We start from the raw sequence: 27232 nt of genomic DNA, 5'->3' as shown, positions 1-27232 counted from the left end.
AAACATTGACACATACCTGCCAGAGGCCTATCCCGGGTCTGAGGAGTCCACCCCGGTCTCCAGCGACTCATCATCTCAGCACACACTTTGCCTGCACACATGGAATCCGCCTCTCTCCACGAATGCCTTCTCCTGCTAGGAAACACACGATGTCACTCAGCCAAAGGAGAGCACAGGCAAAGTCAACTGAAGGCCCCATTTTCAAAATTTTGCCCTCTGCTGGGCCACAGCCTCCGCTGGCACAGTGCATGTGTGACACTTCTCCGAAGACAAGGCCGCAATCTGGGCATCCAGGGCCCTAGCAGTCCAGAGTCTGCGCGTGGCGGCATATGTTTCACCTCTTTGCCACGAACAGGAGGGAGGCCTGGGCCCTACACTGGCTCCGCTAGAGCTCCACGACCTCAGCTATTTTCCCTGACCTTTCCCCCGTGCCCTCGTGTGTGTGTGTCATCCCTAGTTACACTTCTTCTCCGACCAATCTGAATCCGCCACCTGCGGATACGTGAGCATGAAAATGAACATCTGTCACTGCCTGCCGTGTCACGGGTCACTAGGTGTCTAGGCTCAGGCTGACCTTGGCTGTCTTCTGCCCAGGCAAGGAGCCTAATCCTTCAAAGGCAAGGAGGACATGTGGTCATTGGCCGACATTCTTTCTTTCATCCACACAGCGGTCTAGATGAGGGGAAAGAGGCCAGGTAGGCCAGGTGAAGGCTGAGTGCAGGGCCTAAGGCTTCTTTCCCAATCACCATGGAGACAGCCACCGGAAGGCTGGCCGGAACTTCTGACGGGGACGGGTCACAGACACTGAGCCAATAGGAGAGGTCCAGCCTCAGCGGCCAGTTCCGCAGAGCCCTCCATTTCACCCATGGACACACGACGGCCCCTTCTCTTTTGGGCCACAAAACCGAGGGCACCCAGGGAATCACTTCACAGTAGGCAGCCCCTGATGTGGACACGTTCGACACACCGGGCCAGCAGGCAGGTACCACTTTTCCACTTACGCTAGGATATCAGTAGGCAAGGCGTCCTTCCTCAGCATCTATGGCCCCTCTGTGTATGTGTTCCTTCGGAGAACTCTCTTCGTTCTACCCTTGAGACACATCACAAGTATGAGGGGCCTGAGAGAGAGCCTAGCGATGAAACGGGGGAGGCTTCTGGCTGTCCTGCTTCCCCGTGGGTAGACAATAGCAGGTAGTCTCTCTGGAAGGTCTTAGCTTCTGTTGATTGACATGGGCGATACAGTAGGGGCGGACCCCGGCCAGGTGGAGCTTGTGGGCAGATGCAACCTCTCCGGCGACGAATAATTCCGCTGCTGCTTTGTATGGTGAAAACCTCCCCCCGCCACGTGGGATGGGTAGAGAACACTGACCCACACCCGCCAGGGGCCTTTCCTGGGACTAAAGATCCCAACATGGTCTCAACGTCGTCACCCTCTCAGCACACACCTTTCCTGCACACGTAATCCTGCCTTTCTCCGTCAGGGCCCTATCCTACCAGGAGAAAAAGCAAGCCGCTCAAAACGGCCGATACCAGGGAAATCGAGGAAACACTGCCATTTTCCCAATTTTGGCTGTCTACATGTCCCCGCCTCCGCTGCAAGGCTGCGCATGTGGCCGGGCTCCGAAGGCAAGGCCGAAATCCTGGCAGCCTGGGCCCCAGCAGTCCAGTGGTTTCTGGACATGGGGACACGCATGACCTGTTCGCCACATACAGGAGGGATCCTTGGGCCCTTCACTGGCTCGCCATTCAGCTCCACGACGTTCACTACCGGCCCTGGCCTTTGCTTTGGCTGGTGCCCCACTGAACGTGTGCTCCGGAGCGATGTTTCTCCACCCATCACTATCGTTCTGCCACCAGGCGATATGCGAGTGTGGGAGTCACCATTTGTCACTGGCAGCAGTGTCACAAGGCAGTAGACTTCCAGGTACCCGCTGACCTAGGCTGCCTTCTGCCCCAGGCAAGGTCCCGAATTCTTTATCCCAGGTGCTGACACCAGGGCACTGGCGGATATTCATTTGGAGCAACACAGAGGTCTGAGTGAGGGTCAGCGGGCCAGGGAGCTGAAGTGAAGGCCAGGTGGGTGGGGCTAAGGCTTCTTTGCCATCACCATAGAGACAGTCCCCCCACTGGAAGAGTGGGCGGAGCTTGCGATGGGCCTGCTGACAAGACCGAGCCAATGGCAGAGATCCGGCCCGCCAGGCAGATGACACAGGGCCCTCCATTGTGACCTACGACACCTAGTGGCCACAGGATTTGAGCACACCCTCGGAAAGGCTACGCAGGCACAAGGCAGCCCCTGGTGCGGACTGCTTCAGGGCATTGGCAGAGCAGGCCAGGTACCTCTTTCCCACTTTCCTGAGGATATCAGTACGCAAGGCATCCCCACTCAGCATCTCTTGCCTCTCTCTGTCTCTCTCTGGATGTGTTCCTTCTCTGAAATCTCTTCCTTCTCCCCCTTGTCACTTCACACCTTGGAGTGCCTGACAGAGGGCCTAGAGACGAAACAGCAAACGGGGAATGCCTCTGACTCTACCGGTTGCCCAAGGGCAGAGAAGATCTGCTAGTCTATCTGGAAGGTCTAGAGAGTAGCCACGGATTGGGAAGCTACATTACGGGCGGACCTGGCCAGGTGAAGCTTGCTGACATGTAGCAGCCTTTCCGGAGACTACTAATTCCGGGGATAACATTCTATGCAAATACCTGGCTGAGTGGCATGGGCAGAAAACATTGACACATACCTGCCAGAGGCCTATCCCGGGTCTGAGGAGTCCACCGTGGTCTCCAGCGACTCATCATCTCAGCACACACTTTGCCTGCACACATGGTATCCGCCTCTCTCCACGAATGCCTTCTCCTGCTAGGAAACACACGATGTCACTCAGCCAAAGGAGAGCACAGGCAAAGTCAACTGAAGGCCCCATTTTCAAGATTTTGCCCTCTGCTCGGCCACAGCCTCCGCTGGCACAGTGCATGTGTGACACTTCTCCGAAGACAAGGCCGCAATCTGGGCATCCAGGGCCCAAGCAGTCCAGAGTCTGCGCATGGCGGCATATGGATCACCTCTTTCCCACGAACAGGAGAGAGGCCTGGGCCCTACAGTGGCTCCGCTAGAGCTCCATAAACTCAGCTATTTTCCCTGACCTTTCCCCCGTGCCCTCGTGTGTGTGTGTCATCCCTAGTTACGCTTCTTCTCCGACCACTCTGAATCCACCATCTGCGGATACGTGAGCATGAAAATGAACATCTGTCACTGCCTGCAGTGTCACGGGTCACTAGGTGTCTCGGCTCAGGCTGACCTTGGCTGTCTTCTGCCCAGGCAAGGAGCCTAATCCTTCAAAGGCAATGAGGACATGTGGTCATTGGCCGACATTCTTTCTTTCATTCACACAGCGGTCTAGATGAGGGGAAAGAGGCCAGGTAGGCCAGGTGAAGGCTGAGTGCGGGGCCTAAGGCTTCTTTCCCAATCACCATGGAGACAGCCACCGGAAGGCTGGCCGGAACTTCTGACGGGGACGGGTCACAGACACTGAGCCAATAGGAGAGGTCCAGCCTCAGCGGCCAGTTCCGCAGAGCCCTCCATTTCACCCATGGACACACGACGGCCCCTTCTCTTTTGGGCCACAAAACCGAGGGCACCCAGGGAATCACTTCACAGTAGGCAGCCCCTGATGTGGACACGTTCGACACACTGGGCCAGCAGGCAGGTACCACTTTTCCACTTACGCTAGGATATCAGTAGGCAAGGCGCCCTTCCTCAGCATCTATGGCCCCTCTGTGTATGTGTTCCTTCGGAGAACTCTCTTCGTTCTACCCTTGAGACACATCACAAGTATGAGGGGCCTGAGAGAGAGCCTAGCGATGAAACGGGGGAGGCTTCTGGCTGTCCTGCTTCCCCGTGGGTAGACAATAGCAGGTAGTCTCTCTGGAAGGTCTTAGCTTCTGTTGATTGACATGTGCGATACAGTAGGGGCGGACCCCGGCCAGGTGGAGCTTGTGGGCAGATGCAACCTCTCCGGCGACGAATAATTCCGCTGCTGCTTTGTATGGTGAAAACCTCCCCCCGCCACGTGGGATGGGTAGAGAACACTGACCCACACCCGCCAGGGGCCTTTCCTGGGACTAAAGATCCCAACATGGTCTCAACGTCGTCACCCTCTCAGCACACACCTTTCCTGCACACGTAATCCTGCCTTTCTCCGTCAGGGCCCTATCCTACCAGGAGAAAAAGCAAGCCGCTCAAAACGGCCGATGCCAGGGAAATCGAGGAAACACTGCCATTTTCCCAATTTTGGCTGTCCACATGTCCCCGCCTCCGCTGCAAGGCCGCGCATGTGGCCGGGCTCCGAAGGCAAGGCCGAAATCCTGGCAGCCTGGGCCCCAGCAGTCCAGTGGTTTCTGGACGTGGGGACACGCATGACCTGTTCGCCACATACAGGAGGGATCCTTGGGCCCTTCACTGGCTCGCCATTCAGCTCCACGACGTTCACTACCGGCCCTGGCCTTTGCTTTGGCTGGTGCCCCACTGAACGTGTGCTCCGGAGCGATGTTTCTCCACCCATCACTATCGTTCTGCCACCAGGCGATATGCGAGTGTGGGAGTCACCATTTGTCACTGGCAGCAGTGTCACAAGGCAGTAGACTTCCAGGTACCCGCTGACCTAGGCTGCCTTCTGCCCCAGGCAAGGTCCCGAATTCTTTATCCCAGGTGCTGACACCAGGGCACTGGCGGATATTCATTTGGAGCAACACAGAGGTCTGAGTGAGGGTCAGCGGGCCAGGGAGCTGAAGTGAAGGCCAGGTGGGTGGGGCTAAGGCTTCTTTGCCATCACCATAGAGACAGTCCCCCCACCGGAAGAGTGGGCGGAGCTTGCGATGGGCCTGCTGACAAGACCGAGCCAATGGCAGAGATCCGGCCCGCCAGGCAGATGACACAGGGCCCTCCATTGTGACCTACGACACCTAGTGGCCACAGGATTTGAGCACACCCTCGGAAAGGCTACGCAGGCACAAGGCAGCCCCTGGTGCGGACTGCTTCAGGGCATTGGCAGAGCAGGCCAGGTACCTCTTTCCCACTTTCCTGAGGATATCAGTACGCAAGGCATCCCCACTCAGCATCTCTTGCCTCTCTCTGTCTCTCTCTGGATGTGTTCCTTCTCTGAAATCTCTTCCTTCTCCCCCTTGTCACTTCACACCTTGGAGTGCCTGACAGAGGGCCTAGAGACGAAAGAGCAAACGGGGAAGGCCTCTGGCTCTACCGGTTGCCCAAGGGCAGAGAAGATCTGCTAGTCTATCTGGAAGGTCTAGAGAGTAGCCACGGATTGGGAAGCTACATTACGGGCGGACCTGGCCAGGTGAAGCTTGCTGACATGTAGCAGCCTTTCCGGAGACTACTAATTCCGGGGATAACATTCTATGCACATACCTGGCTGAGTGGCATGGGCAGAAAACATTGACACATACCTGCCAGAGGCCTATCCCGGGTCTGAGGAGTCCACCGTGGTCTCCAGCGACTCATCATCTCAGCACACACTTTGCCTGCACACATGGAATCCGCCTCTCTCCACGAATGCCTTCTCCTGCTAGGAAACACACGATGTCACTCAGCCAAAGGAGAGCACAGGCAAAGTCAACTGAAGGCCCCATTTTCAAGATTTTGCCCTCTGCTGGGCCACAGCCTCCGCTGGCACAGTGCATGTGTGACACTTCTCCGAAGACAAGGCCGCAATCTGGGCATCCAGGGCCCAAGCAGTCCAGAGTCTGCACATGGCGGCATATGGATCACCTCTTTGCCACGAACAGGAGAGAGGCCTGGGCCCTACAGTGGCTCCGCTAGAGCTCCATAAACTCAGCTATTTTCCCTGACCTTTCCCCCGTGCCCTCGTGTGTGTGTGTCATCCCTAGTTACGCTTCTTCTCCGACCAATCTGAATCCACCATCTGCGGATACGTGAGCATGAAAATGAACATCTGTCACTGCCTGCAGTGTCACGGGTCACTAGGTGTCTCGGCTCAGGCTGACCTTGGCTGTCTTCTGCCCAGGCAAGGAGCCTAATCCTTCAAAGGCAATGAGGACATGTGGTCATTGGCCGACATTCTTTCTTTCATTCACACAGCGGTCTAGATGAGGGGAAAGAGGCCAGGTAGGCCAGGTGAAGCCTGAGTGCGGGGCCTAAGGCTTCTTTCCCAATCACCATGGAGACAGCCACCGGAAGGCTGGCCGGAACTTCTGACGGGGACGGGTCACAGACACTGAGCCAATAGGAGAGGTCCAGCCTCAGCGGCCAGTTCCGCAGAGCCCTCCATTTCACCCATGGACACACGACGGCCCCTTCTCTTTTGGGCCACAAAACCGAGGGCACCCAGGGAATCACTTCACAGTAGGCAGCCCCTGATGTGGACACGTTCGACACACTGGGCCAGCAGGCAGGTACCACTTTTCCACTTACGCTAGGATATCAGTAGGCAAGGCGCCCTTCCTCAGCATCTATGGCCCCTCTGTGTATGTGTTCCTTCGGAGAACTCTCTTCGTTCTACCCTTGAGACACATCACAAGTATGAGGGGCCTGAGAGAGAGCCTAGCGATGAAACGGGGGAGGCTTCTGGCTGTCCTGCTTCCCCGTGGGTAGACAATAGCAGGTAGTCTCTCTGCAAGGTCTTAGCTTCTGTTGATTGACATGGGCGATACAGTAGGGGCGGACCCCGGCCAGGTGGAGCTTGTGGGCAGATGCAACCTCTCCGGCGACGAATAATTCCGCTGCTGCTTTGTATGGTGAAAACCTCCCCCCGCCACGTGGGATGGGTAGAGAACACTGACCCACACCCGCCAGGGGCCTTTCCTGGGACTAAAGATCCCAACATGGTCTCAACGTCGTCACCCTCTCAGCACACACCTTTCCTGCACACGTAATCCTGCCTTTCTCCGTCAGGGCCCTATCCTACCAGGAGAAAAAGCAAGCCGCTCAAAACGGCCGATGCCAGGGAAATCGAGGAAACACTGCCATTTTCCCAATTTTGGCTGTCTACATGTCCCCGCCTCCGCTGCAAGGCTGCGCATGTGGCCGGGCTCCGAAGGCAAGGCCGAAATCCTGACAGCCTGGGCCCCAGCCGTCCAGTGGTTCATGGACGTGGGGACACGCTTGACCTGTTCGCCACATACAGGAGGGATCCTTGGGCCCTTCACTGGCTCGCCATTCAGCTCCACGACGTCCACTACCGGCCGTGGCCTTTGCTTTGGCTGGTGCCCCACTGAACGTGTGCTCCGGAGCGATGTTTCTCCACCCATCACTATCATTCTGCCACCAGGCGATATGCGAGTGTGGGAGTCACCATTTGTCACTGGCAGCAGTGTCACAAGGCAGTAGACTTCCAGGTACCCGCTGACCTAGGCTGCCTTCTGCCCCAGGCAAGGTCCCGAATTCTTTATCCCAGGTGCTGACACCAGGGCACTGGCGGACATTCATTTGGAGCAACACAGAGGTCTGAGTGAGGGTCAGCGGGCCAGGGAGCTGAAGTGAAGGCCAGGTGGGCGGGGCTAAGGCTTCTTTGCCATCACCATAGAGACAGTCCCCCCACCGGAAGAGTGGGCGGAGCTTGCGATGGGCCTGCTGACAAGACCGAGCCAATGGCAGAGATCCGGCCCGCCAGGCAGATGACACAGGGCCCTCCATTGTGACCTACGACACCTAGTGGCCACAGGATTTGAGCACACCCTCGGAAAGGCTACGCAGGCACAAGGCAGCCCCTGGTGCGGACTGCTTCAGGGCATTGGCAGAGCAGGCCAGGTACCTCTTTCCCACTTTCCTGAGGATATCAGTACGCAAGGCATCCCCACTCAGCATCTCTTGCCTCTCTCTGTCTCTCTCTGGATGTGTTCCTTCTCTGAAATCTCTTCCTTCTCCCCCTTGTCACTTCACACCTTGGAGTGCCTGACAGAGGGCCTAGAGACGAAGGAGCAAAGGGGGAAGGCCTCTGGCTCTACCGGTTGCCCAAGGGCAGAGAAGATCTGCTAGTCTATCTGGAAGGTCTAGAGAGTAGCCACGGATTGGGAAGCTACATTACGGGCGGACCTGGCCAGGTGAAGCTTGCTGACATGTAGCAGCCTTTCCGGAGACTACTAATTCCGGGGATAACATTCTATGCACATACCTGGCTGAGTGGCATGGGCAGAAAACATTGACACATACCTGCCAGAGGCCTATCCCGGGTCTGAGGAGTCCACCGTGGTCTCCAGCGACTCATCATCTCAGCACACACTTTGCCTGCACACATGGAATCCGCCTCTCTCCACGAATGCCTTCTCCTGCTAGGAAACACACGATGTCACTCAGCCAAAGGAGAGCACAGGCAAAGTCAACTGAAGGCCCCATTTTCAAGATTTTGCCCTCTGCTGGGCCACAGCCTCCGCTGGCACAGTGCATGTGTGACACTTCTCCGAAGACAAGGCCGCAATCTGGGCATCCAGGGCCCAAGCAGTCCAGAGTCTGCACATGGCGGCATATGGATCACCTCTTTGCCACGAACAGGAGAGAGGCCTGGGCCCTACAGTGGCTCCGCTAGAGCTCCATAAACTCAGCTATTTTCCCTGACCTTTCCCCCGTGCCCTCGTGTGTGTGTGTCATCCCTAGTTACGCTTCTTCTCCGACCAATCTGAATCCACCATCTGCGGATACGTGAGCATGAAAATGAACATCTGTCACTGCCTGCAGTGTCACGGGTCACTAGGTGTCTCGGCTCAGGCTGACCTTGGCTGTCTTCTGCCCAGGCAAGGAGCCTAATCCTTCAAAGGCAATGAGGACATGTGGTCATTGGCCGACATTCTTTCTTTCATTCACACAGCGGTCTAGATGAGGGGAAAGAGGCCAGGTAGGCCAGGTGAAGCCTGAGTGCGGGGCCTAAGGCTTCTTTCCCAATCACCATGGAGACAGCCACCGGAAGGCTGGCCGGAACTTCTGACGGGGACGGGTCACAGACACTGAGCCAATAGGAGAGGTCCAGCCTCAGCGGCCAGTTCCGCAGAGCCCTCCATTTCACCCATGGACACACGACGGCCCCTTCTCTTTTGGGCCACAAAACCGAGGGCACCCAGGGAATCACTTCACAGTAGGCAGCCCCTGATGTGGACACGTTCGACACACTGGGCCAGCAGGCAGGTACCACTTTTCCACTTACGCTAGGATATCAGTAGGCAAGGCGCCCTTCCTCAGCATCTATGGCCCCTCTGTGTATGTGTTCCTTCGGAGAACTCTCTTCGTTCTACCCTTGAGACACATCACAAGTATGAGGGGCCTGAGAGAGAGCCTAGCGATGAAACGGGGGAGGCTTCTGGCTGTCCTGCTTCCCCGTGGGTAGACAATAGCAGGTAGTCTCTCTGCAAGGTCTTAGCTTCTGTTGATTGACATGGGCGATACAGTAGGGGCGGACCCCGGCCAGGTGGAGCTTGTGGGCAGATGCAACCTCTCCGGCGACGAATAATTCCGCTGCTGCTTTGTATGGTGAAAACCTCCCCCCGCCACGTGGGATGGGTAGAGAACACTGACCCACACCCGCCAGGGGCCTTTCCTGGGACTAAAGATCCCAACATGGTCTCAACGTCGTCACCCTCTCAGCACACACCTTTCCTGCACACGTAATCCTGCCTTTCTCCGTCAGGGCCCTATCCTACCAGGAGAAAAAGCAAGCCGCTCAAAACGGCCGATGCCAGGGAAATCGAGGAAACACTGCCATTTTCCCAATTTTGGCTGTCTACATGTCCCCGCCTCCGCTGCAAGGCTGCGCATGTGGCCGGGCTCCGAAGGCAAGGCCGAAATCCTGACAGCCTGGGCCCCAGCCGTCCAGTGGTTCATGGACGTGGGGACACGCTTGACCTGTTCGCCACATACAGGAGGGATCCTTGGGCCCTTCACTGGCTCGCCATTCAGCTCCACGACGTCCACTACCGGCCGTGGCCTTTGCTTTGGCTGGTGCCCCACTGAACGTGTGCTCCGGAGCGATGTTTCTCCACCCATCACTATCATTCTGCCACCAGGCGATATGCGAGTGTGGGAGTCACCATTTGTCACTGGCAGCAGTGTCACAAGGCAGTAGACTTCCAGGTACCCGCTGACCTAGGCTGCCTTCTGCCCCAGGCAAGGTCCCGAATTCTTTATCCCAGGTGCTGACACCAGGGCACTGGCGGACATTCATTTGGAGCAACACAGAGGTCTGAGTGAGGGTCAGCGGGCCAGGGAGCTGAAGTGAAGGCCAGGTGGGCGGGGCTAAGGCTTCTTTGCCATCACCATAGAGACAGTCCCCCCACCGGAAGAGTGGGCGGAGCTTGCGATGGGCCTGCTGACAAGACCGAGCCAATGGCAGAGATCCGGCCCGCCAGGCAGATGACACAGGGCCCTCCATTGTGACCTACGACACCTAGTGGCCACAGGATTTGAGCACACCCTCGGAAAGGCTACGCAGGCACAAGGCAGCCCCTGGTGCGGACTGCTTCAGGGCATTGGCAGAGCAGGCCAGGTACCTCTTTCCCACTTTCCTGAGGATATCAGTACGCAAGGCATCCCCACTCAGCATCTCTTGCCTCTCTCTGTCTCTCTCTGGATGTGTTCCTTCTCTGAAATCTCTTCCTTCTCCCCCTTGTCACTTCACACCTTGGAGTGCCTGACAGAGGGCCTAGAGACGAAGGAGCAAAGGGGGAAGGCCTCTGGCTCTACCGGTTGCCCAAGGGCAGAGAAGATCTGCTAGTCTATCTGGAAGGTCTAGAGAGTAGCCACGGATTGGGAAGCTACATCACGGGCGGACCTGGCCAGGTGAAGCTTGCTGACACGTAGCAGCCTTTCCGGAGACTACTAATTCCGGGGATAACATTCTATGCAAATACCTGGCTGAGTGGCATGGGCAGAAAACATTGACACATACCTGCCACAGGCCTATCCCGGGTCTGAGGAGTCCACCGTGGTCTCCAGCGACTCATCATCTCAGCACACACTTTGCCTGCACACATGGAATCCGCCTCTCTCCACGAATGCCTTCTCCTGCTAGGAAACACACGATGTCACTCAGCCAAAGGAGAGCACAGGCAAAGTCAACTGAAGGCCCCATTTTCAAGATTTTGCCCTCTGCTGGGCCACAGCCTCCGCTGGCACAGTGCATGTGTGACACTTCTCCGAAGACAAGGCCGCAATCTGGGCATCCAGGGCCCAAGCAGTCCAGAATCTGCGCATGGCGGCATATGGATCACCTCTTTGCCACGAACAGGAGGGAGGCCTGGGCCCTACAGTGGCTCCGCTAGAGCTCCATAAACTCAGCTATTTTCCCTGACCTTTCCCCCGTGCCCTCGTGTGTGTGTGTCATCCCTAGTTATGCTTCTTCTCCGACCACTGTGAATCCGCCATCTGCGGATACGTGAGCATGAAAATGAACATCTGTCACTGCCTGCAGTGTCACGGGTCACTAGGTGTCTCAGCTCAGGCTGACCTTGGCTGTCTTCTGCCCAGGCAAGGAGCCTAATCCTTCAAAGGCAATGAGGACATGTGGTCATTGGCCGACATTCTTTCTTTCATTCACACAGCGGTCTAGATGAGGGGAAAGAGGCCAGGTAGGCCAGGTGAAGGCTGAGTGCGGGGCCTCAGGCTTCTTTCCCAATCACCATGGAGACAGCCACCGGAAGGCTGGCCGGAACTTCTGACGGGGACGGGTCACAGACACTGAGCCAATAGGAGAGGTCCAGCCTCAGCGGCCAGTTCCGCAGAGCCCTCCATTTCACCCATGGACACACGACGGCCCCTTCTCTTTTGGGCCACAAAACCGAGGGCACCCAGGGAATCACTTCACAGTAGGCAGCCCCTGATGTGGACACGTTCGACACACTGGGCCAGCAGGCAGGTACCACTTTTGCACTTACGCTAGGATATCAGTAGGCAAGGCGCCCTTCCTCAGCATCTGTGGCCCCTCTGTGTATGTGTTCCTTCGGAGAACTCTCTTCGTTCTACCCTTGAGACACATCACAAGTATGAGGGGCCTGAGAGAGAGCCTAGCGATGAAACGGGGGAGGCTTCTGGCTGTCCTGCTTCCCCGTGGGTAGACAATAGCAGGTAGTCTCTCTGGAAGGTCTTAGCTTCTGTTGATTGACATGGGCGATACACTAGGGGCGGACCCCGGCCAGGTGGAGCTTGTGGGCAGATGCAACCTCTCCGGCGACGAATAATTCCGATGCTGCTTTTTATGGTGAAAACCTCCCCCCGCCACGTGGGATGGGTAGAGAACACTGACCCACACCCGCCAGGGGCCTTTCCTGGGACTAAAGATCCCAACATGGTCTCAACGTCGTCACCCTCTCAGCACACACCTTTCCTGCACACGTAATCCTGCCTTTCTCCGTCAGGGCCCTATCCTACCAGGAGAAAAAGCAAGCCCCTCAAAACGGCCGATGCCAGGGAAATCGAGGAAACACTGCCATTTTCCCAATTTTGGCTGTCTACATGTCCCCGCGTCCTCTGCAAGGCTGCGCATGTGGCCGGGCTCCGAAGGCAAGGCCGAAATCCTGGCAGCCTGGGCCCCAGCAGTCCAGTGGTTCATGGACGTGGGGACACGCATGACCTGTTCGCCACATACAGGAGGGATCCTTGGGCCCTTCACTGGCTCGCCATTCAGCTCCACGACGTCCACTACCGGCCGTGGCCTTTGCTTTGGCTGGTGCCCCACTGAACGTGTGCTCCGGAGCGATGTTTCCCCACCCATCACTATCGTTCTGCCACCAGGCGATATGTGAGTGTGGGAGTCACCATTTCTCACTGGCAGCAGTGTCACAAGGCAGTAGACTTCCAGGTACCCGCTGACCTAGGCTGCCTTCTGCCCCAGGCAAGGTCCCGAATTCTTTATCCCAGGTGCTGACACCAGGGCACTGGCGGACATTCATTTGGAGCAACACAGAGGTCTGAGTGAGGGTCAGCGGGCCAGGGAGCTGAAGTGAAGGCCAGGTGGGCGGGGCTAAGGCTTCTTTGCCATCACCATAGAGACAGTCCCCCCACCGGAAGAGTGGGCGGAGCTTGCGATGGGCCTGCTGACAAGACCGAGCCAATGGCAGAGATCCGGCCCGCCAGGCAGATGACACAGGGCCCTCCATTGTGACCTACGACACCTAGTGGCCACAGGATTGAGCACACCCTGGGAAAGGCTACGCAGGCACAAGGCAGCCCCTGGTGCGGACTGCTTCAGGGCATTGGCAGAGCAGGCCAGGTACCTCTTTCCCACTTTCCTGAGGATATCAGTACGCAAGGCATCCCCACTCAGCATCTCTTGCCTCTCTCTGTCTCTCTCTGGATGTGTTCCTTCTCTGAAATCTCTTCCTTCTCCCCCTTGTCACTTCACACCTTGGAGTGCCTGACAGAGGGCCTAGAGACGAAGGAGCAAAGGGGGAAGGCCTCTGGCTCTACCGGTTGCCCAAGGGCAGAGAAGATCTGCTAGTCTATCTGGAAGGTCTAGAGAGTAGCCACGGATTGGGAAGCTACATCACGGGCGGACCTGGCCAGGTGAAGCTTGCTGACACGTAGCAGCCTTTCCGGAGACTACTAATTCCGGGGATAACATTCTATGCAAATACCTGGCTGAGTGGCATGGGCAGAAAACATTGACACATACCTGCCACAGGCCTATCCCGGGTCTGAGGAGTCCACCGTGGTCTCCAGCGACTCATCATCTCAGCACACACTTTGCCTGCACACATGGAATCCGCCTCTCTCCACGAATGCCTTCTCCTGCTAGGAAACACACGATGTCACTCAGCCAAAGGAGAGCACAGGCAAAGTCAACTGAAGGCCCCATTTTCAAGATTTTGCCCTCTGCTGGGCCACAGCCTCCGCTGGCACAGTGCATGTGTGACACTTCTCCGAAGACAAGGCCGCAATCTGGGCATCCAGGGCCCAAGCAGTCCAGAATCTGCGCATGGCGGCATATGGATCACCTCTTTGCCACGAACAGGAGGGAGGCCTGGGCCCTACAGTGGCTCCGCTAGAGCTCCATAAACTCAGCTATTTTCCCTGACCTTTCCCCCGTGCCCTCGTGTGTGTGTGTCATCCCTAGTTATGCTTCTTCTCCGACCACTGTGAATCCGCCATCTGCGGATACGTGAGCATGAAAATGAACATCTGTCACTGCCTGCAGTGTCACGGGTCACTAGGTGTCTCAGCTCAGGCTGACCTTGGCTGTCTTCTGCCCAGGCAAGGAGCCTAATCCTTCAAAGGCAATGAGGACATGTGGTCATTGGCCGACATTCTTTCTTTCATTCACACAGCGGTCTAGATGAGGGGAAAGAGGCCAGGTAGGCCAGGTGAAGGCTGAGTGCGGGGCCTCAGGCTTCTTTCCCAATCACCATGGAGACAGCCACCGGAAGGCTGGCCGGAACTTCTGACGGGGACGGGTCACAGACACTGAGCCAATAGGAGAGGTCCAGCCTCAGCGGCCAGTTCCGCAGAGCCCTCCATTTCACCCATGGACACACGACGGCCCCTTCTCTTTTGGGCCACAAAACCGAGGGCACCCAGGGAATCACTTCACAGTAGGCAGCCCCTGATGTGGACACGTTCGACACACTGGGCCAGCAGGCAGGTACCACTTTTGCACTTACGCTAGGATATCAGTAGGCAAGGCGCCCTTCCTCAGCATCTGTGGCCCCTCTGTGTATGTGTTCCTTCGGAGAACTCTCTTCGTTCTACCCTTGAGACACATCACAAGTATGAGGGGCCTGAGAGAGAGCCTAGCGATGAAACGGGGGAGGCTTCTGGCTGTCCTGCTTCCCCGTGGGTAGACAATAGCAGGTAGTCTCTCTGGAAGGTCTTAGCTTCTGTTGATTGACATGGGCGATACACTAGGGGCGGACCCCGGCCAGGTGGAGCTTGTGGGCAGATGCAACCTCTCCGGCGACGAATAATTCCGATGCTGCTTTTTATGGTGAAAACCTCCCCCCGCCACGTGGGATGGGTAGAGAACACTGACCCACACCCGCCAGGGGCCTTTCCTGGGACTAAAGATCCCAACATGGTCTCAACGTCGTCACCCTCTCAGCACACACCTTTCCTGCACACGTAATCCTGCCTTTCTCCGTCAGGGCCCTATCCTACCAGGAGAAAAAGCAAGCCCCTCAAAACGGCCGATGCCAGGGAAATCGAGGAAACACTGCCATTTTCCCAATTTTGGCTGTCTACATGTCCCCGCGTCCTCTGCAAGGCTGCGCATGTGGCCGGGCTCCGAAGGCAAGGCCGAAATCCTGGCAGCCTGGGCCCCAGCAGTCCAGTGGTTCATGGACGTGGGGACACGCATGACCTGTTCGCCACATACAGGAGGGATCCTTGGGCCCTTCACTGGCTCGCCATTCAGCTCCACGACGTCCACTACCGGCCGTGGCCTTTGCTTTGGCTGGTGCCCCACTGAACGTGTGCTCCGGAGCGATGTTTCCCCACCCATCACTATCGTTCTGCCACCAGGCGATATGTGAGTGTGGGAGTCACCATTTCTCACTGGCAGCAGTGTCACAAGGCAGTAGACTTCCAGGTACCCGCTGACCTAGGCTGCCTTCTGCCCCAGGCAAGGTCCCGAATTCTTTATCCCAGGTGCTGACACCAGGGCACTGGCGGACATTCATTTGGAGCAACACAGAGGTCTGAGTGAGGGTCAGCGGGCCAGGGAGCTGAAGTGAAGGCCAGGTGGGCGGGGCTAAGGCTTCTTTGCCATCACCATAGAGACAGTCCCCCCACCGGAAGAGTGGGCGGAGCTTGCGATGGGCCTGCTGACAAGACCGAGCCAATGGCAGAGATCCGGCCCGCCAGGCAGATGACACAGGGCCCTCCATTGTGACCTACGACACCTAGTGGCCACAGGATTGAGCACACCCTGGGAAAGGCTACGCAGGCACAAGGCAGCCCCTGGTGCGGACTGCTTCAGGGCATTGGCAGAGCAGGCCAGGTACCTCTTTCCCACTTTCCTGAGGATATCAGTACGCAAGGCATCCCCACTCAGCATCTCTTGCCTCTCTCTGTGTCTCTCTGGATGTGTTCCTTCTCTGAAATCTCTTCCTTCTCCCCCTTGTCACTTCACACCTTGGAGTGCCTGACAGAGGGCCTAGAGACGAAGGAGCAAAGGGGGAAGGCCTCTGGCTCTACCGGTTGCCCAAGGGCAGAGAAGATCTGCTAGTCTATCTGGAAGGTCTAGAGAGTAGCCACGGATTGGGAAGCTACATCACGGGCGGACCTGGCCAGGTGAAGCTTGCTGACATGTAGCAGCCTTTCCGGAGACTACTAATTCCGGGGATAACATTCTATGCAAATACCTGGCTGAGTGGCATGGGCAGAAAACATTGACACATACCTGCCACAGGCCTATCCCGGGTCTGAGGAGTCCACCGTGGTCTCCAGCGACTCATCATCTCAGCACACACTTTGCCTGCACACATGGAATCCGCCTCTCTCCACGAATGCCTTCTCCTGCTAGGAAACACACGATGTCACTCAGCCAAAGGAGAGCACAGGCAAAGTCAACTGAAGGCCCCATTTTCAAGATTTTGCCCTCTGCTCGGCCACAGCCTCCGCTGGCACAGTGCATGTGTGACACTTCTCCGAAGACAAGGCCGCAATCTGGGCATCCAGGGCCCAAGCAGTCCAGAGTCTGCGCATGGCGGCATATGGATCACCTCTTTGCCACGAACAGGAGAGAGGCCTGGGCCCTACAGTGGCTCCGCTAGAGCTCCATAAACTCAGCTATTTTCCCTGACCTTTCCCCCGTGCCCTCGTGTGTGTGTGTCATCCCTAGTTACGCTTCTTCTCCGACCAATCTGAATCCGCCACCTGCGGATACGTGAGCATGAAAATGAACATCTGTCACTGCCTGCAGTGTCACGGGTCACTAGGTGTCTCGGCTCAGGCTGACCTTGGCTGTCTTCTGCCCAGGCAAGGAGCCTAATCCTTCAAAGGCAATGAGGACATGTGGTCATTGGCCGACATTCTTTCTTTCATCCACACAGCGGTCTAGATAAGGGGAAAGAGGCCGGGTAGGCCAGGTGAAGGCTGAGTGCGGGGCCTAAGGCTTCTTTCCCAATCACCATGGAGACAGCCACCGGAAGGCTGGCCGGAACTTCTGACGGGGACGGGTCACAGACACTGAGCCAATAGGAGAGGTCCAGCCTCAGCGGCCAGTTTCGCAGAGTCCTCCATTTCACCCATGGACACACGACGGCCCCTTCTCTTTTGGGCCACAAAACCGAGGGCACCCAGGGAATCACTTCACAGTAGGCAGCCCCTGATGTGGACACGTTCCACACACTGGGCCAGCAGGCAGGTACCACTTTTCCACTTACGCTAGGATATCAGTAGGCAAGGCGCCCTTCCTCAGCATCTGTGGCCCCTCTGTGTATGTGTTCCTTCGGAGAACTCTCTTCGTTCTACCCTTGAGACACATCACGAGTATGAGGGGCCTGAGAGAGAGCCTAGCGATGAAACGGGGGAGGCTTCTGGCTGTCCTGCTTCCCCGTGGGTAGACAATAGCAGGTAGTCTCTCTGGAAGGTCTTAGCTTCTGTGGATTGACATGGGCGATACAGTAGGGGCGGACCCCGGCCAGGTGGAGCTTGTGGGCAGATGCAACCTCTCCGGCGACGAATAATTCCGCTGCTGCTTTGTATGGTGAAAACCTCCCCCCGCCACGTGGGATGGGTAGAGAACACTGACCCACACCCGCCAGGGGCCTTTCCTGGGACTAAAGATCCCAACATGGTCTCAACGTCGTCACCCTCTCAGCACACACCTTTCCTGCACACGTAATCCTGCCTTTCTCCGTCAGGGCCCTATCCTACCAGGAGAAAAAGCAAGCCGCTCAAAACGGCCGATGCCAGGGAAATCGAGGAAACACTGCCATTTTCCCAATTTTGGCTGTCTACATGTCCCCGCCTCCGCTGCAAGGCTGCGCATGTGGCCGGGCTCCGAAGGCAAGGCCGAAATCCTGGCAGCCTGGGCCCCAGCCGTCCAGTGGTTCATGGACGTGGGGACACGCATGACCTGTTCGCCACATACAGGAGGGATCCTTGGGCCCTTCACTGGCTCGCCATTCAGCTCCACGACGTTCACTACCGGCCCTGGCCTTTGCTTTGGCTGGTGCCCCACTGAACGTGTGCTCCGGAGCGATGTTTCTCCACCCATCACTATCGTTCTGCCACCAGGCGATATGCGAGTGTGGGAGTCACCATTTGTCACTGGCAGCAGTGTCACAAGGCAGTAGACTTCCAGGTACCCGCTGACCTAGGCTGCCTTCTGCCCCAGGCAAGGTCCCGAATTCTTTATCCCAGGTGCTGACACCAGGGCACTGGCGGATATTCATTTGGAGCAACACAGAGGTCTGAGTGAGGGTCAGCGGGCCAGGGAGCTGAAGTGAAGGCCAGGTGGGCGGGGCTAAGGCTTCTTTGCCATCACCATAGAGACAGTCCCCCCACCGGAAGAGTGGGCGGAGCTTGCGATGGGCCTGCTGACAAGACCGAGCCAATGGCAGAGATCCGGCCCGCCAGGCAGATGACACAGGGCCCTCCATTGTGACCTACGACACCTAGTGGCCACAGGATTTGAGCACACCCTGGGAAAGGCTACCCAGGCACAAGGCAGCCCCTGGTGCGGACTGCTTCAGGGCATTGGCAGAGCAGGCCAGGTACCTCTTTCCCACTTTCCTGAGGATATCAGTACACAAGGCATCCCCACTCAGCATCTCTTGCCTCTCTCTGTCTCTCTCTGGATGTGTTCCTTCTCTGAAATCTCTTCCTTCTCCCCCTTGTCACTTCACACCTTGGAGTGCCTAACAGAGGGCCTAGAGACGAAGGAGCAAAGGGGGAAGGCCTCTGGCTCTACTGGTTGCCCAAGGGCAGAGAAGATCTGCTAGTCTATCTGGAAGGTCTAGAGAGTAGCCACGGATTGGGAAGCTACATCACGGGCGGACCTGGCCAGGTGAAGCTTGCTGACATGTAGCAGCCTTTCCGGAGACTACTAATTCCGGGGATAACATTCTATGCAAATTCCTGGCTGAGTGGCATGGGCAGAAAACATTGACACATACCTGCCACAGGCCTATCCCGGGTCTGAGGAGTCCACCGTGGTCTCCAGCGACTCATCATCTCAGCACACACTTTGCCTGCACACATGGAATCCGCCTCTCTCCACGAATGCCTTCTCCTGCTAGGAAACACACGATGTCACTCAGCCAAAGGAGAGCACAGGCAAAGTCAACTGAAGGCCCCATTGTCAAGATTTTGCCCTCTGCTGGGCCACAGCCTCCGCTGGCACAGTGCATGTGTGACACTTCTCCGAAGACAAGGCCGCAATCTGGGCATCCAGTGCCCAAGCAGTCCAGAGTCTGCGCATGGCGGCATATGGATCACCTCTTTGCCACGAACAGGAGGGAGGCCTGGGCCCTACAGTGGCTCTGCTAGAGCTCCACGACCTCAGCTATTTTTCCTGACCTTTCCCCCGTGCCCTCGTGTGTGTGTGTCATCCCTAGTTACGCTTCTTCTCCGACCACTCTGAATCCGCCATCTGCGGATACGTGAGCATGAAAATGAACATCTGTCACTGCCTGCAGTGTCACGGGTCACTAGGTGTCTCAGCTCAGGCTGACCTTGGCTGTCTTCTGCCCAGGCAAGGAGCCTAATCCTTCAAAGGCAATGAGGACATGTGGTCATTGGCCGACATTCTTTCTTTCATTCACACAGCGGTCTAGATGAGGGGAAAGAGGCCAGGTAGGCCAGGTGAAGGCTGAGTGCGGGGCCTAAGGCTTCTTTCCCAATCACCATGGAGACAGCCACCGGAAGGCTGGCCGGAACTTCTGACGGGGACGGGTCACAGACACTGAGCCAATAGGAGAGGTCCAGCCTCAGCGGCCAGTTCCGCAGAGCCCTCCATTTCACCCATGGACACACGACGGCCCCTTCTCTTTTGGGCCACAAAACCGAGGGCACCCAGGGAATCACTTCACAGTAGGCAGCCCCTGATGTGGACACGTTCGACACACTGGGCCAGCAGGCAGGTACCACTTTTCCACTTACGCTAGGATATCAGTAGGCAAGGCGCCCTTCCTCAGCATCTGTGGCCCCTCTGTGTATGTGTTCCTTCGGAGAACTCTCTTCGTTCTACCCTTGAGACACATCACGAGTATGAGGGGCCTGAGAGAGAGCCTAGCGATGAAACGGGGGAGGCTTCTGGCTGTCCTGCTTCCCCGTGGGTAGACAATAGCAGGTAGTCTCTCTGGAAGGTCTTAGCTTCTGTTGATTGACATGGGCGATACACTAGGGGCGGACCCCGGCCAGGTGGAGCTTGTGGGCAGATGCAACCTCTCCGGCGACGAATAATTCCGCTGCTGCTTTGTATGGTGAAAACCTCCCCCCGCCACGTGGGATGGGTAGAGAACACTGACCCACACCCGCCAGGGGCCTTTCCTGGGACTAAAGATCCCAACATGGTCTCAACGTCATCACCCTCTCAGCACACACCTTTCCTGCACACGTAATCCTGCCTTTCTCCGTCAGGGCCCTATCCTACCAGGAGAAAAAGCAAGCCGCTCAAAACGGCCGATGCCAGGGAAATCGAGGAAACACTGCCATTTTCCCAATTTTGGCTGTCTACATGTCCCCGCCTCCGCTGCAAGGCTGCGCATGTGGCCGGGCTCCGAAGGCAAGGCCGAAATCCTGGCAGCCTGGGCCCCAGCCGTCCAGTGGTTCATGGACGTGGGGACACGCATGACCTGTTCGCCACATACAGGAGGGATCCTTGGGCCCTTCACTGGCTCGCCATTCAGCTCCACGACGTCCACTACCGGCCGTGGCCTTTGCTTTGGCTGGTGCCCCACTGAACGTGTGCTCCGGAGCGATGTTTCCCCACCCATCACTATCGTTCTGCCACCAGGCGATATGTGAGTGTGGGAGTCACCATTTCTCACTGGCAGCAGTGTCACAAGGCAGTAGACTTCCAGGTACCCGCTGACCTAGGCTGCCTTCTGCCCCAGGCAAGGTCCCGAATTCTTTATCCCAGGTGCTGACACCAGGGCACTGGCGGACATTCATTTGGAGCAACACAGAGGTCTGAGTGAGGGTCAGCGGGCCAGGGAGCTGAAGTGAAGGCCAGGTGGGCGGGGCTAAGGCTTCTTTGCCATCACCATAGAGACAGTCCCCCCACCGGAAGAGTGGGCGGAGCTTGCGATGGGCCTGCTGACAAGACCGAGCCAATGGCAGAGATCCGGCCCGCCAGGCAGATGACACAGGGCCCTCCATTGTGACCTACGACACCTAGTGGCCACAGGATTGAGCACACCCTGGGAAAGGCTACGCAGGCACAAGGCAGCCCCTGGTGCGGACTGCTTCAGGGCATTGGCAGAGCAGGCCAGGTACCTCTTTCCCACTTTCCTGAGGATATCAGTACGCAAGGCATCCCCACTCAGCATCTCTTGCCTCTCTCTGTGTCTCTCTGGATGTGTTCCTTCTCTGAAATCTCTTCCTTCTCCCCCTTGTCACTTCACACCTTGGAGTGCCTGACAGAGGGCCTAGAGACGAAGGAGCAAAGGGGGAAGGCCTCTGGCTCTACCGGTTGCCCAAGGGCAGAGAAGATCTGCTAGTCTATCTGGAAGGTCTAGAGAGTAGCCACGGATTGGGAAGCTACATCACGGGCGGACCTGGCCAGGTGAAGCTTGCTGACATGTAGCAGCCTTTCCGGAGACTACTAATTCCGGGGATAACATTCTATGCAAATACCTGGCTGAGTGGCATGGGCAGAAAACATTGACACATACCTGCCACAGGCCTATCCCGGGTCTGAGGAGTCCACCGTGGTCTCCAGCGACTCATCATCTCAGCACACACTTTGCCTGCACACATGGAATCCGCCTCTCTCCACGAATGCCTTCTCCTGCTAGGAAACACACGATGTCACTCAGCCAAAGGAGAGCACAGGCAAAGTCAACTGAAGGCCCCATTTTCAAGATTTTGCCCTCTGCTCGGCCACAGCCTCCGCTGGCACAGTGCATGTGTGACACTTCTCCGAAGACAAGGCCGCAATCTGGGCATCCAGGGCCCAAGCAGTCCAGAGTCTGCGCATGGCGGCATATGGATCACCTCTTTGCCACGAACAGGAGAGAGGCCTGGGCCCTACAGTGGCTCCGCTAGAGCTCCATAAACTCAGCTATTTTCCCTGACCTTTCCCCCGTGCCCTCGTGTGTGTGTGTCATCCCTAGTTACGCTTCTTCTCCGACCAATCTGAATCCGCCACCTGCGGATACGTGAGCATGAAAATGAACATCTGTCACTGCCTGCAGTGTCACGGGTCACTAGGTGTCTCGGCTCAGGCTGACCTTGGCTGTCTTCTGCCCAGGCAAGGAGCCTAATCCTTCAAAGGCAATGAGGACATGTGGTCATTGGCCGACATTCTTTCTTTCATCCACACAGCGGTCTAGATAAGGGGAAAGAGGCCGGGTAGGCCAGGTGAAGGCTGAGTGCGGGGCCTAAGGCTTCTTTCCCAATCACCATGGAGACAGCCACCGGAAGGCTGGCCGGAACTTCTGACGGGGACGGGTCACAGACACTGAGCCAATAGGAGAGGTCCAGCCTCAGCGGCCAGTTTCGCAGAGCCCTCCATTTCACCCATGGACACACGACGGCCCCTTCTCTTTTGGGCCACAAAACCGAGGGCACCCAGGGAATCACTTCACAGTAGGCAGCCCCTGATGTGGACACGTTCCACACACTGGGCCAGCAGGCAGGTACCACTTTTCCACTTACGCTAGGATATCAGTAGGCAAGGCGCCCTTCCTCAGCATCTGTGGCCCCTCTGTGTATGTGTTCCTTCGGAGAACTCTCTTCGTTCTACCCTTGAGACACATCACGAGTATGAGGGGCCTGAGAGAGAGCCTAGCGATGAAACGGGGGAGGCTTCTGGCTGTCCTGCTTCCCCGTGGGTAGACAATAGCAGGTAGTCTCTCTGGAAGGTCTTAGCTTCTGTGGATTGACATGGGCGATACAGTAGGGGCGGACCCCGGCCAGGTGGAGCTTGTGGGCAGATGCAACCTCTCCGGCGACGAATAATTCCGCTGCTGCTTTGTATGGTGAAAACCTCCCCCCGCCACGTGGGATGGGTAGAGAACACTGACCCACACCCGCCAGGGGCCTTTCCTGGGACTAAAGATCCCAACATGGTCTCAACGTCGTCACCCTCTCAGCACACACCTTTCCTGCACACGTAATCCTGCCTTTCTCCGTCAGGGCCCTATCCTACCAGGAGAAAAAGCAAGCCGCTCAAAACGGCCGATGCCAGGGAAATCGAGGAAACACTGCCATTTTCCCAATTTTGGCTGTCTACATGTCCCCGCCTCCGCTGCAAGGCTGCGCATGTGGCCGGGCTCCGAAGGCAAGGCCGAAATCCTGGCAGCCTGGGCCCCAGCCGTCCAGTGGTTCATGGACGTGGGGACACGCATGACCTGTTCGCCACATACAGGAGGGATCCTTGGGCCCTTCACTGGCTCGCCATTCAGCTCCACGACGTCCACTACCGGCCGTGGCCTTTGCTTTGGCTGGTGCCCCACTGAACGTGTGCTCCGGAGCGATGTTTCCCCACCCATCACTATCGTTCTGCCACCAGGCGATATGTGAGTGTGGGAGTCACCATTTCTCACTGGCAGCAGTGTCACAAGGCAGTAGACTTCCAGGTACCCGCTGACCTAGGCTGCCTTCTGCCCCAGGCAAGGTCCCGAATTCTTTATCCCAGGTGCTGACACCAGGGCACTGGCGGACATTCATTTGGAGCAACACAGAGGTCTGAGTGAGGGTCAGCGGGCCAGGGAGCTGAAGTGAAGGCCAGGTGGGCGGGGCTAAGGCTTCTTTGCCATCACCATAGAGACAGTCCCCCCACCGGAAGAGTGGGCGGAGCTTGCGATGGGCCTGCTGACAAGACCGAGCCAATGGCAGAGATCCGGCCCGCCAGGCAGATGACACAGGGCCCTCCATTGTGACCTACGACACCTAGTGGCCACAGGATTGAGCACACCCTGGGAAAGGCTACGCAGGCACAAGGCAGCCCCTGGTGCGGACTGCTTCAGGGCATTGGCAGAGCAGGCCAGGTACCTCTTTCCCACTTTCCTGAGGATATCAGTACGCAAGGCATCCCCACTCAGCATCTCTTGCCTCTCTCTGTGTCTCTCTGGATGTGTTCCTTCTCTGAAATCTCTTCCTTCTCCCCCTTGTCACTTCACACCTTGGAGTGCCTGACAGAGGGCCTAGAGACGAAGGAGCAAAGGGGGAAGGCCTCTGGCTCTACCGGTTGCCCAAGGGCAGAGAAGATCTGCTAGTCTATCTGGAAGGTCTAGAGAGTAGCCACGGATTGGGAAGCTACATCACGGGCGGACCTGGCCAGGTGAAGCTTGCTGACATGTAGCAGCCTTTCCGGAGACTACTAATTCCGGGGATAACATTCTATGCAAATACCTGGCTGAGTGGCATGGGCAGAAAACATTGACACATACCTGCCACAGGCCTATCCCGGGTCTGAGGAGTCCACCGTGGTCTCCAGCGACTCATCATCTCAGCACACACTTTGCCTGCACACATGGAATCCGCCTCTCTCCACGAATGCCTTCTCCTGCTAGGAAACACACGATGTCACTCAGCCAAAGGAGAGCACAGGCAAAGTCAACTGAAGGCCCCATTTTCAAGATTTTGCCCTCTGCTCGGCCACAGCCTCCGCTGGCACAGTGCATGTGTGACACTTCTCCGAAGACAAGGCCGCAATCTGGGCATCCAGGGCCCAAGCAGTCCAGAGTCTGCGCATGGCGGCATATGGATCACCTCTTTGCCACGAACAGGAGAGAGGCCTGGGCCCTACAGTGGCTCCGCTAGAGCTCCATAAACTCAGCTATTTTCCCTGACCTTTCCCCCGTGCCCTCGTGTGTGTGTGTCATCCCTAGTTACGCTTCTTCTCCGACCAATCTGAATCCGCCACCTGCGGATACGTGAGCATGAAAATGAACATCTGTCACTGCCTGCAGTGTCACGGGTCACTAGGTGTCTCGGCTCAGGCTGACCTTGGCTGTCTTCTGCCCAGGCAAGGAGCCTAATCCTTCAAAGGCAATGAGGACATGTGGTCATTGGCCGACATTCTTTCTTTCATCCACACAGCGGTCTAGATAAGGGGAAAGAGGCCGGGTAGGCCAGGTGAAGGCTGAGTGCGGGGCCTAAGGCTTCTTTCCCAATCACCATGGAGACAGCCACCGGAAGGCTGGCCGGAACTTCTGACGGGGACGGGTCACAGACACTGAGCCAATAGGAGAGGTCCAGCCTCAGCGGCCAGTTTCGCAGAGCCCTCCATTTCACCCATGGACACACGACGGCCCCTTCTCTTTTGGGCCACAAAACCGAGGGCACCCAGGGAATCACTTCACAGTAGGCAGCCCCTGATGTGGACACGTTCCACACACTGGGCCAGCAGGCAGGTACCACTTTTCCACTTACGCTAGGATATCAGTAGGCAAGGCGCCCTTCCTCAGCATCTGTGGCCCCTCTGTGTATGTGTTCCTTCGGAGAACTCTCTTCGTTCTACCCTTGAGACACATCACGAGTATGAGGGGCCTGAGAGAGAGCCTAGCGATGAAACGGGGGAGGCTTCTGGCTGTCCTGCTTCCCCGTGGGTAGACAATAGCAGGTAGTCTCTCTGGAAGGTCTTAGCTTCTGTGGATTGACATGGGCGATACAGTAGGGGCGGACCCCGGCCAGGTGGAGCTTGTGGGCAGATGCAACCTCTCCGGCGACGAATAATTCCGCTGCTGCTTTGTATGGTGAAAACCTCCCCCCGCCACGTGGGATGGGTAGAGAACACTGACCCACACCCGCCAGGGGCCTTTCCTGGGACTAAAGATCCCAACATGGTCTCAACGTCGTCACCCTCTCAGCACACACCTTTCCTGCACACGTAATCCTGCCTTTCTCCGTCAGGGCCCTATCCTACCAGGAGAAAAAGCAAGCCGCTCAAAACGGCCGATGCCAGGGAAATCGAGGAAACACTGCCATTTTCCCAATTTTGGCTGTCTACATGTCCCCGCCTCCGCTGCAAGGCTGCGCATGTGGCCGGGCTCCGAAGGCAAGGCCGAAATCCTGGCAGCCTGGGCCCCAGCCGTCCAGTGGTTCATGGACGTGGGGACACGCATGACCTGTTCGCCACATACAGGAGGGATCCTTGGGCCCTTCACTGGCTCGCCATTCAGCTCCACGACGTTCACTACCGGCCCTGGCCTTTGCTTTGGCTGGTGCCCCACTGAACGTGTGCTCCGGAGCGATGTTTCTCCACCCATCACTATCGTTCTGCCACCAGGCGATATGCGAGTGTGGGAGTCACCATTTGTCACTGGCAGCAGTGTCACAAGGCAGTAGACTTCCAGGTACCCGCTGACCTAGGCTGCCTTCTGCCCCAGGCAATGTCCCGAATTCTTTATCCCAGGTGCTGACACCAGGGCACTGGCGGATATTCATTTGGAGCAACACAGAGGTCTGAGTGAGGGTCAGCGGGCCAGGGAGCTGAAGTGAAGGCCAGGTGGGCGGGGCTAAGGCTTCTTTGCCATCACCATAGAGACAGTCCCCCCACCGGAAGAGTGGGCGGAGCTTGCGATGGGCCTGCTGACAAGACCGAGCCAATGGCAGAGATCCGGCCCGCCAGGCAGATGACACAGGGCCCTCCATTGTGACCTACGACACCTAGTGGCCACAGGATTTGAGCACACCCTGGGAAAGGCTACGCAGGCACAAGGCAGCCCCTGGTGCGGACTGCTTCAGGGCATTGGCAGAGCAGGCCAGGTACCTCTTTCCCACTTTCCTGAGGATATCAGTACACAAGGCATCCCCACTCAGCATCTCTTGCCTCTCTCTGTCTCTCTCTGGATGTGTTCCTTCTCTGAAATCTCTTCCTTCTCCCCCTTGTCACTTCACACCTTGGAGTGCCTAACAGAGGGCCTAGAGACGAAGGAGCAAAGGGGGAAGGCCTCTGGCTCTACTGGTTGCCCAAGGGCAGAGAAGATCTGCTAGTCTATCTGGAAGGTCTAGAGAGTAGCCACGGATTGGGAAGCTACATCACGGGCGGACCTGGCCAGGTGAAGCTTGCTGACATGTAGCAGCCTTTCCGGAGACTACTAATTCCGGGGATAACATTCTATGCAAATTCCTGGCTGAGTGGCATGGGCAGAAAACATTGACACATAC

The sequence above is a fragment of the Elephas maximus genome, chromosome 20 (genome assembly GCF_024166365.1).
Source record: "Elephas maximus indicus isolate mEleMax1 chromosome 20, mEleMax1 primary haplotype, whole genome shotgun sequence".
Lineage (NCBI taxonomy): Eukaryota > Metazoa > Chordata > Mammalia > Proboscidea > Elephantidae > Elephas > Elephas maximus.
This window is presented reverse-complemented; position numbering follows the sequence as displayed.